General features: G+C 42.6%; 3 non-coding genes across 3 annotated transcripts; 1 reads left to right on the top strand and 2 right to left on the bottom strand.

Annotated features, from left to right (window-relative positions):
* Nucleotides 1-625: 625 nt before the first annotated feature.
* On the bottom strand, nt 626-707 carry trnas-aga. Its single transcript has one exon. It is a non-coding gene; the product is annotated as a tRNA-Ser (tRNA).
* Nucleotides 708-8,017: 7,310 nt separating this feature from the next.
* trnat-ugu lies at nt 8,018-8,090 on the top strand. The gene has a single exon. It is a non-coding gene; the product is annotated as a tRNA-Thr (tRNA).
* Nucleotides 8,091-9,791: 1,701 nt separating this feature from the next.
* On the bottom strand, nt 9,792-9,863 carry trnam-cau. The gene has a single exon. It is a non-coding gene; the product is annotated as a tRNA-Met (tRNA).
* Nucleotides 9,864-10,628: the final 765 nt, after the last annotated feature.

Consider the following 10,628-nt stretch of genomic DNA (forward strand, 5'->3'; position numbering starts at 1 on the left):
GGAAATTTCACTCTTCATTCTCCTGTGATTCCGGTTTCCAAGAGTTTGTAAAGATTCAAAAAGCTGGAGATTGGGTTTTCTGTTTTGCTTCCTTAACATCGCCCCACCCCCCACTTCCAACTGTTAATATTTTCCCAAAATCTCTTCCCAATCCTCCGCCTTGCAACATGTGCAGGGATGAGGAAATCTTGTTTAATGGAGTGATTCCCGAGATCGGAAATGTTCTCTTTGGAGCAAAAAATTTAACCAGAGATTTCCTGGTGGTGTTCACAGCAGTGGGGGAGGGAGTGGCGGGAATAGGCGGGGTGATTGTCGGGAGAAACTGTAGACGCTGACCAGGGTCAGTTACCAGAGGACTGCAATTCAAGATATTTAATGCAAAACCATTTATGTCGATAAAACACAGAGAATACTGCAGAAACTCAACACGTTTCGTGGTACCTGTGGAAAGAGAAACAGAGCTGAAGTTTTGAGTATGGTAAGTTTCTTGTTCAGAACGCGTGTTCTCTGAATGTCAATAAATGACCAGACTCTCCGGTGGCGTCGTGAGACGGATTTTCTCGAGTTTGAGCAATAACTCATTGATCAGAAGGTTATTTGAAAAGAAACATACATGTTTAGGGAACGTAGTCGGCAGGATTCGAACCTGCGCGGGGAAACCCCAAAGGATTTCTAATGCATCGCCTTAACCACTCGGCCACGACTATAGGAGTGAAGCTAACCTTTTACATTTCTCATGGAATGGGTTCAAAAGGAAAGAGGAGCATTCGGCTTGTCTTGTCCGTGCCACAACCCTTATATTTCTTGTCAAACTGTACTTGATCAGAACGGAGATTGAATTGAACTACATTATTGAGAAATAGAGTGAATGGGAAGAATCCATTTTTATGAGCAAAGAGATTAATAGATCAATGGATTGAGAAAGAAAGATTTGTATTTTTTGTATTTTGAAAGCGCCTTTCACCACTATCTCAATCACAACCAATGGAGTACTTTTGAAGCAGATTCTTCATTGGACAATCTAATGTGCAAATCAGGGCAGTTTGTTTAACCATCGGTCAAAAACGAAACTGTTTCAAATACTCACAATTGGCGCTGGATGTGCCATGGAGTTCATAACTAACTTTGGGGGTTTGCTGTGCTCTGATTTACACCCGGGTGCGTAATCTCAGGGGAAGGTGTTGCCCATTTAATACAGAGATGAGGGGGATGTTCTCCCATTCAGACAGTAACAAATCTGTGGAATTCTTCCAACAGAGTTCTGATAAGGCTGGGTGTATTCAAGGCTGAGATAGACAGAGATTTAGTCATTTAGGGATTCAAGGGCGACTGTGATAAGGCAGAAAAGTGGAGTTGAGGATTAGCCATGATCTCATTTAAAGGTGTAATTGACTTGATGGGCCAAAATACTTCCATCTGTCCCAATGTCTTATCTGTCATTTGAAAAATGCGAGACAATTGTAAAGGAAGAAATAAAGGTCGTTTATAAAAGGTTATTGCAATCAAGCACAGTCAACATCGTTTGTTGAAAGGCAAATCACACTTGAAAATTTTGCCAGACTTCTTTGGTCATCTTACAAGCATAGTTGATAAAGACAAACGGCAGATGAAGTGCATTTGAATTTTTCACAGGCACTCAATAAGGAGCCATATCTCAGGTCATTGCACAAGGTAGGGGTTTACGCTGTTAGGTATAAATGAGCATGGGCTGCCCATTGTTTAATTAACATAAAATACAGAATCGAGATTAATGGGTATTTTTCAAGTTGGAAAGATATGATTTGTGGAGTGTCAGAATGGTCAGTCATAGGGCTGCAATTATTTATCTCTGTATTAATGACTTGGAGGAAGTGCCAGAATGTAATGTGTTCAGTTTTGCAGAAGATACGAAATAGGCGGAGGGCATGTTGTGATGAGGATATGTGAATCTGCAAAGGGATATAGATAGGTTGAGTGAGTGGACAAAAACTTGGCTCATGCAGTTTCATGTCGGCAGTATGAGTTTTTGTACTTTGGTAGGAAGCGTCAAAAGGTAGACTACTATTAAAATCGAGAGAAATTTCCAAAAAAAGGGGTACAAAGGAACCTGAGTGTTCTTGAGCATGAAGCAAACAGAGGTGAATGACATATTTATTTTTCTGGCAAAAAATGGTCTCCTTTCCTAAAGTTCACAAAGAAAGAAACTAAGTACGTGTAAATTATTCGAAGGCCAGGATATTTCCAGTGTTGTTCTATGGGACATATTTGATAAATTGTTTATGGTTCTGTAAACTTTATTTGCCATGGAGCTGGGAGTGGGAGAGGGGAAAATTAAGGTCACCCATGATTATTGTCGTCCCTTTATCTGTCACACACAGTATCTGTTTTTTATACGCTTGTTTTCATGTTGTGGTTACTGTTAGTAGGCTTGTAGACTGCACCCACTGGTGACTTCTTTCCCTCACTGTTCCTCATCTCTACATAAACAGATTCTACATGCTTATCTCCTGAATCAAGGTAATCTCTAACCATTGTACAAATGTCACCACAACCTTGGCATTTCACACGCCTCTGTATGCCTTCTTGCAATATTAATTGATCTTCTACTGTGTTACTATTGCATATATTAAGAGAAAATAAAAGGGAAAACAAACATTGCCGTGATTCGGATTCAAGTCGAAGCTGCTGTGGCTATATGCAGAGTATTGGCCATTATACGACCATGGCGCTTAACAACGAGGCACCGGGCAACGTACAATAAGCACACTGCTGGAGGGCATGCCAGGAGCAGCACCAGAAACACAACAGAAATACTCATCAAATAGCATACTGAAATGAGTGGACAAAATCTATCGAATGCAGGGCCATGGAGGATGTCAATGTCCAGCATTCAGAGTATGCAAAACTGAGGTTGATAGATTTCGTTAGATTAAACATATTAAGAAATCATGGGATAGTGCAGAAAAATGTCAGTGAAGCAGAAGTTCATACATAATTTCATTGATCAGCGAGGCAGGTTCAATGGGCTGAGTGGCCATTTGTTATGTTTCAAAATAAAAACATGACTTTCTTATATTCACTTGGCAAATGTAATTAATATTCGGGTGGAAATGAAGTAATTGTTCTGGGCTGCGGTCTTGTATATATTTCTCAAATGTAAATCGAGTTTTACATCGGCTGCATCAGCAGTTTCCTCACACAAGGAAATAACCACTGTTGCAGAAGATCATTTAACCCCAGTTCCCAGCCCTGGAATCAGAGAAATTCAGTGCCCTAACATTGTATATATGCAGGGTCAATCGGATTCTAATCCTAAATCCCTATTCCGGTCAATCCCTGAAAAACTTGATAACCTTTGCTAAGCACAATATCTCTCTATCTGCCTTAAAAATATCCAAGAACTCTGCAGGTTGCAGCGGAGATTTACAAGAATGTTGCCAGGACTGGATAAGATGAAACTTTGCAGAATGTTTGGTTAGGCTGGGACTGTTCTCCTTGGAACACAGGAGGCTGACTGGAGTTTATAATCATATAACAGCATTTATTAACATTCAATATTCTTAGGGGTCTTGACAGCGTAAATATGGACAAATGCTTTCCCTGAGCATGACAGAGAAGGAGTTCAGGACATCATATCCGAATAAGGTTTAACCCATTTAATTCAGATATGAGGAGGAATTTCTTCGCTCGGGGCCAGTGAACTTGTGGAATTCTTTCCTGCAGACGGCTGTTGAAGCTGAATTGTTGGGTATTGTCAAACTGAGTTAGACAGACCTCTAATCAGTAAGATGGTCAAGAGGTACCCAGGTCAGGCAGCAGAACGGAGTTGAAGATTATCGTTGAAAGATGCAGCAGACTCGTTGGGTCGAATATTTCTGCTCCTAATTTATTCCTACTGCTCCTCCATCATTTTGTCCATGGTCTTATTTAATCGATAGGTCCAATATTGTTTGGGGGGTGGACTTGGATAAAATTATAGTCTTAGTTTCACGCTGTCACGCCTTGTAGCTAATCACGGCCCTTTCACTCCGTTCCCTCTGCATTTGTTTTCCACCGATAACATTTTGGATTCTTCCAAACTGAATGTAAAGTCATTCTAAGTGAGACTGACTGCCAGCACCACCCCACAAACACTCAACGGCCTGGCTTATCTTTGCTAAGAAGCCCTGTCCACTGTGACTACTACACAACAGCAACATGGAGTCATTCTCTGTCTGAATTTTAAACCAAGGCTACAGTGGAGAAAGCTCCTTCCTAACGACGAGAACATTAAAGAAGCTACAACTTCACAGTGAAAGTTGGTTCATCAGTATTTCTTCTGCCTTGTTCCTTGTTCCTTGTGTCAGTGAATTAAATGTGCCTCTCAGTCTGTCACAGGCTTTCACTTTTGTTGTTTTTACAGAGTCGTGCCTTTACACTTGGAAAATGCTGGGAATACTCACAATCCTGTCCCTCCCTACCCGCGAATAAGCATTTCTTTGATCAAAATAAAACATGTCACACAGGAAGAAGAAATCTTCAGTGTCTTGGAAAATCTTCAGATGGAGTCCTCTCAGTTCTCTGCTGTAATCTTAGCAAAAAGCTCATTCTCGCTTGGATTCTGTTCGTCACAGAGAGTTCGGGGAGATCGTGAAGATCCGATGCAACTTCAGTGCGTCCTATTTCTTGAATTTCAAAATTAGGCGATTTTCAGGTTCATGACTTTCGACTCATTGTTCTGTTGTCGTGGCAACAGTCAATTTTGAACAAAGTTTATGGGAAATTGCCAGTTTCTGAGGATTTGGAAATGATTCAACGATCGACAAACGTCTTGGAAATGTTCGAAATATGAAAAATTATTTGCAGAGAGAGAATAAAAGATTTTTTTTTCAGATCGCAAACATTTCTCATATGGCTATTCAAAATTGAATTAAGTGGCGGGAAAAAGCTGTTTAACTCGCTTCAATTCATTCAATTTGATGCAAACTCCACAGGTCATTGAAACATTCAAAAAAGGAATTAGATTTATCTCAGCGAAACGTGCGAATGTTACATTCAACTTTGGTCAGAATTTTTATCAGCTTAAAATAAAGAACTGCTGAGAGGAAGGGAGGGTTCAAAATGTAAAGAGACAGAGCCTTGTTTCTGGATTTCTTGGGTGGAGTTCGGAAAGTATGAAATGTTCCGAACATCATCGGAATGTGGTCGAATCATTAAGGCACCATTTTAAAGCGGGAATTGTGCCTCTGAGCGACGCTTTCCTTCCGACTCGAGAGGGTCTAATTTTACTTTTTAATTGAAAAAATGTTCAGTTTCATTTATAGTTCTTCACGGAGAATGAACTGCCGATCTTATTCAGCTGCACGTGTACAATAAATTTCTTTACATGTGAAGTCAAAGAAATTCGAAACTATTCCCCAACCGCCCACAGACTTTGTCTCACTGTTAAGGTGCCTCCTTAGGGACCTCGGGGTGCAGGTACATAATTCTTTGAAGTTTACATCACATATGGACAGAAAGGTTAAACAGGCTTTTGGCACGCCTGCCTTCATTGCTCAATCGTTTCAATTCAGGAGTTGGGAAAGTCATATTGAGGTTGGACAGAATGTTGGTGAGGCATCTTCTGGAATGCAGTGTGCAGTTTCGGTCGCACAATTACAGGAGGCATATAATTAAGCTGGCGAGTGTTAAGAAGAGGGTTACCAGGATGTTGCCTGGTATGAAAGGTTTGATTTATAAAGAAAGGTTGGCTAGATTTGGACTTTTTTCTCTGGTGCTTAGGAGGTTGAGAGGCGACCTGTCAGAAGTTCATAAAATAATGAGACGTGTAGATAGTACTAATTGTAGTTGCCTTTTCCCTAGGATGGGAGATTTCAAGACGAGGGGACATTCTTAAGTTGTGAGGAAATAATTTTTTAAAAAAGATAGGAGAGGCAGAACTTTGCAATGACTGTTAATAAAACGATAGAAAGTTCCAGCAGAGAAACGGGTGGCAGAGAAACGGGTGACAGTAAAGCAGGCATACAAGGACGAACGTGTTTCGTTTGCCAGTGAAATTCACCGCTTCACAAAGTGGAGAATATTGAAGTGCAGCAGTGACGGCGATTATTTTGCTGGATATTCACCTTGCGAATGCTTTATCCGCCGGTATCCCTGATTACATCACAAGGATGAAAGCTGCAGCGAGACGTGTGGAGCCAGTGGTGTAATTGATACGGCGTCTGACTTTGGTTTGGAAGATTGAAATGTTGTATCCTCTCTCGCTCGAGTGAAGTTGACAGCTTTTCTACCCTTGCAAATTGACAGATGCTTCCGAAGAGGAATGTATGCCCAGCGCTGTTTTTGTCAGATTCCCAGCAGCTGAAGTGATTGGATCGCTGGGTTTTGGAAATTGAAAATTGAAATTGAAAGGTAAATGAGTAACATGAGTGTGGGGTTACTTCAGCTCACTGTCTATTTCATATCCCAGCTCATGGCAACGGTACCCATTGTCAGGAGAAACTGCTTGTGTTCCACATAAAGCTGCCTTTTGTCGGGGTACGTTGTGTACGTCGGGAGAAGCGGGTACAACAGTGTGTGTATAATATCACAAAGACTGACACTGAGCCACACATTAAACGGTAAAGTTGATGTTGTTAACTGGCTCGCCCAGCTGGCTTGTTTTCGTTCAGACGTTTCGTCACCATACCAGGTAACATCATGAGTGAGACTTCCGATGAAGCGCTGTTGTTCTACTCCACTCAGAATTTATACTGCCCGGTCAGTTGCGGTGAGTTCTGTCATTTCCCGTTCTGTTCTGTATGGGTTGTATATGGGGTCCAATTCTATATGTTTGCTGATTGCATTATGGATTGAGAACAATGCTTCCAGGAATTCCCATGTGTGTCTATATTTGGCTTGGGCTACTACGGTTATGTTGTCCCAGTTCAACTGATGGCCTTCATTATCCGAGTGTACTGATATTAGGGAAAGTTCGTCATGTCATTTTGCCACTAACTGATGTTCATGTATTCTGATGGCTAGTTTCCTTCCTGTCTCTCTGTTACAATGTTTGTGGCAGTCGTTGTCCGGTATTTTGTAAACTATGTCGGTTCTGCATGTCATGGGTATGTGGTCTTTAATCCTTGTGAGTGTTTGTCGTAGCATGGCTTTGGGCTTGTGTGCTACCGTAATTCCTAGTGGTCATAGGAGTTGTCAGTTCTGATATGTTCTTGATGTATGGCAGTGTAGCCAGTGTGTTAGGGCATAATGTGTCCTCTTTCTGTTGCTATTTAGTAGGCACCTGCGGATGAAATTGCAGGGATATCCGTTCAAAACGAAGATTTTGTATTGGTGTTCTTCCTCTCTCTGTATAGTTCTGGGTCGTTGCAATGAGTGGTGGCCCGTTTAAATAGTGGCCCGACACAGCTTAGTTTGTGGACCACTGACCTGAGTTCGTTGCCAAATTAAAAGTTTCCGAATCCCTCGAGGCACTGAACCGAGTTGTGATGTGCAAAGGACAACACACAAAGGAGAGTCCTTGTGTGATTGATCCAATGTGATCTGTATACCAGGGTAAACAGTGAAGACTGGTCTTCAGCACCCACGTTGAGCCTGGCTCCACTCGGCCGACAGTCAAATCTCACAAACTACCATTGCCCTTCACTTTTCCTGACCTCCCCTCTATTCTTGTTTTAAACCGATTACACGTCAGACAGTTGCAGCTGGCATTGCTGATGTGGAACTGGAACATGGAGTGAATCGATTTTGACTGGTCAATGACATAATTCTGCTTCTAAAGATCAGTCAATATTTCGTATTTATTCCTGTAAATGTTAACCATTAACAGGCTATGGCAGTGAAGGCACCGAATCGTAATCACTGGACGACCAGGAAAGATCTGTTTATGTGACTCAGGATACTCTGATTCGGCCTTGCATTCTCCCGTCTTTCTGCACGTGATGCCCCTCTGCTCTGTTTCGGTTTTATTCCGTCTTGGTTCATTATACACAAGGTCTCCAATTATCTATTACTTTGTCGTTTCTAACACATGAGACCCTCTTCCCAGATTTGTTTGAATGGCTCCATAGATCAGTGGTTAGAGCACTGGTCTTGTAAACCAGCGGTCGTGAGTTCGAGTCTCACTGGGGTCTGTGGCAAATTTTGCACAACCGCTGCTTCCAAGATCGACAGGCGCTCTATCAATCTTAGCTGAAATTATGACAACATCATTTCCTGCACAGGCGAGAAATGTGTTTGAAATTCCACATTCCTGTTTGTCCGACCACGGACTTGAGGAAGAGCATTCGGAATGGCAGGAAGCAGCTGACGTGAGCGAAGTTTGACCGGAAGAGCGAGGTGAAGCCGGAAAACTGCAGAGTGAGAGGTGAACAACGCAGGAGGAACACAAAGCCGGGGCAGCCGCCGACTGCTTCCTTTCGTTGCTGTAAACAGGTTCTAGTTTTGAAGTCTGCACTGGGACAATAGAGCCAAGTGAGTGAAATTCTGCTTTCTGGGGGCTGCGCTCTCCTAAAGCCTCTGGCACTCTCGGTGGAAGGTGTCCTTGTTTGTTTCCTGCTATGAGTGAAAATGAGGTTCACTTCCCCGAGGGGGCATGAACACAGTTTTCCCATCTCAAACTTCAGTCTCATTGGTAGTGATGCGTGAGATTAAAATGTTACAGGGAAAATAACATTGAAATGAACACTTGAAACATGAGAGCACACAAGGCTAAAAGGCCAAGTGCTGGAAACTGGGATGTTCGGTCTCTTTCCATACTGTAAAAACTCAATGATGCGATCATTTTGCAGGAGCAACTGATTACCAATGAAATAAAAGCCAGAAGCTGTGTTATTAAGAAATGATGCGTCTGCTTGTTCCCAGGTGGTCTAGTGGTAAAGGTACTGTAGTTTCACCACTATTGCCTGGGCTCGAGGCCTGCTCAGGGAGTGAGGATTTATTGTCCTCACAATAACAGCAGCAAAGGCTGAGCAGTGCCTGGAGGGAATCCTTTTAATGTCTCGGATCAATGAATGTCCAGGCCACTTAAAGAAGGGAAGGTAGTTTAACTGTCTCTACTCAGTTGGACAGTTCACCCTTCATGTGCCTCTGATTCCCAGTTCTAAAGATTCACAAAGTTGAGACGAGTTGATATTTTAAAAATTCTGTTTTCTTTCCATTCCAAGGAGCTTCAGTGATTGAGTGGTTTGGGAATTTAAAAGGTGCCAAATGGCAGTGTGTGGTACTACTTCAGCTTCCCCTCCTCTGTTGACGCTGGGACACTGACTCCAATGTTCTCAGTGACATTTACTGATATGAGGCAGTGAAACAATTCCAGTTCCTGCAGATCAGATTCAAACCTGATCAGGGCATCAGAACAGTGAGAAAGATGAGCTGGGAATTTTAAAGAAGTTGTAAACTGTGCTTCAGCCACAGCGACAGGGAGAGTTACGTCATAAACCCATGGCGTCATTCCCGTGCAGAAAGAAGCCGTTCAGCCCATCGAATCCACGGCGACTCTCTGTCGCTTGCATCTCTCTGAGGTTATTCACAATCGGTGATATCTGTTCTAATAATGGTCAAATGTGTCTGTGCTGTGATGCTGTCTCCAACATGATTATCCTCTTGTTATTCATGTCTGAAACAGTGTGTGCAATTACTGCAGGTCTTGGAAAAACACTGGAAGGAATAAGTTTCAACTCCCCCAGTTTCGTCCCAACTTCGAGAAGACGAACGGTGAACAGGAGAAAACTGCTGCGATCTTGACAAGTGTGTCACCTCACCTGTGTGCCAAAGTGAACGATTTATTGCAGACACCTGACTTTCTGCAAATCACAAATCGCGCTTATAAGGAATAGCAGAGGATGGTTTCGATCCAACGACCTCTGGGTTATGGGCCCAGCACGCTCCCGCTGCGCCACTCTGCTTGGGAGAACTGTGTGCTTTTTAGGCTTTTAATTTGGCGTGTGGCATGTACCTTCAAGAACGAATTTTTAAAAAATCATTGTTGCTGTGTAATACCCTGTTGCGCAGATGTGTCTCGCCTGTGTAAACATAACCTTTGTCTAATGCCCCACATTCTGTTATTCCCACATTCAGATTTCACTCAGAATCACAAAATTTGTCACAACACAGATGGAGGCCATGCAGCCCACCTTATCTGTGCCGCTCTCCACAATGAGCAAATGAGTGTCATTTCATGTAATTCTCTTGCCTTCTCTGTGTAACTCTGCCCATTGTTATTTGTGACATAACCATCAATTTTCCCTTTGTGTTGATTGAATCTGCGTCTTTAGTACTGTTAGACAGCGTTTTAGTGACCCTGCCACTTTCTGTACAAAATTTCAGCTTTCTGTTCTCCAAGGAGAGATTTCCCAACTTTCCCATCTAACTTCATTACGGACATTCCTCATACACGGCACCATTCACGTGAATCTGTTCAACGCTGTCTCCAATCACTTCGCATTCCCGCTTCCGCAAGTTCCACGCCCTGAACTAAACAATAATGCAGCTGGAATTTTCACTCAGAGTCAGAATGCGTGGACAAACAACCTGAAACACTTGTTTTTGATTTGAACAAGCATTCTCTTTGGCCGTGTTCACTGCAATCGTACTTCTGCCTCATCCCCACTTCAGGCAACCCGACCTCATTTGACGAAGCTGGTTTTTCGGAAAGCTCTTTGGGCATTGTG

Source organism: Rhincodon typus, unplaced genomic scaffold, assembly GCF_021869965.1.
Source record: "Rhincodon typus isolate 14 unplaced genomic scaffold, sRhiTyp1.1 hic_rhity00004351, whole genome shotgun sequence".
Taxonomy (NCBI): domain Eukaryota; kingdom Metazoa; phylum Chordata; class Chondrichthyes; order Orectolobiformes; family Rhincodontidae; genus Rhincodon; species Rhincodon typus.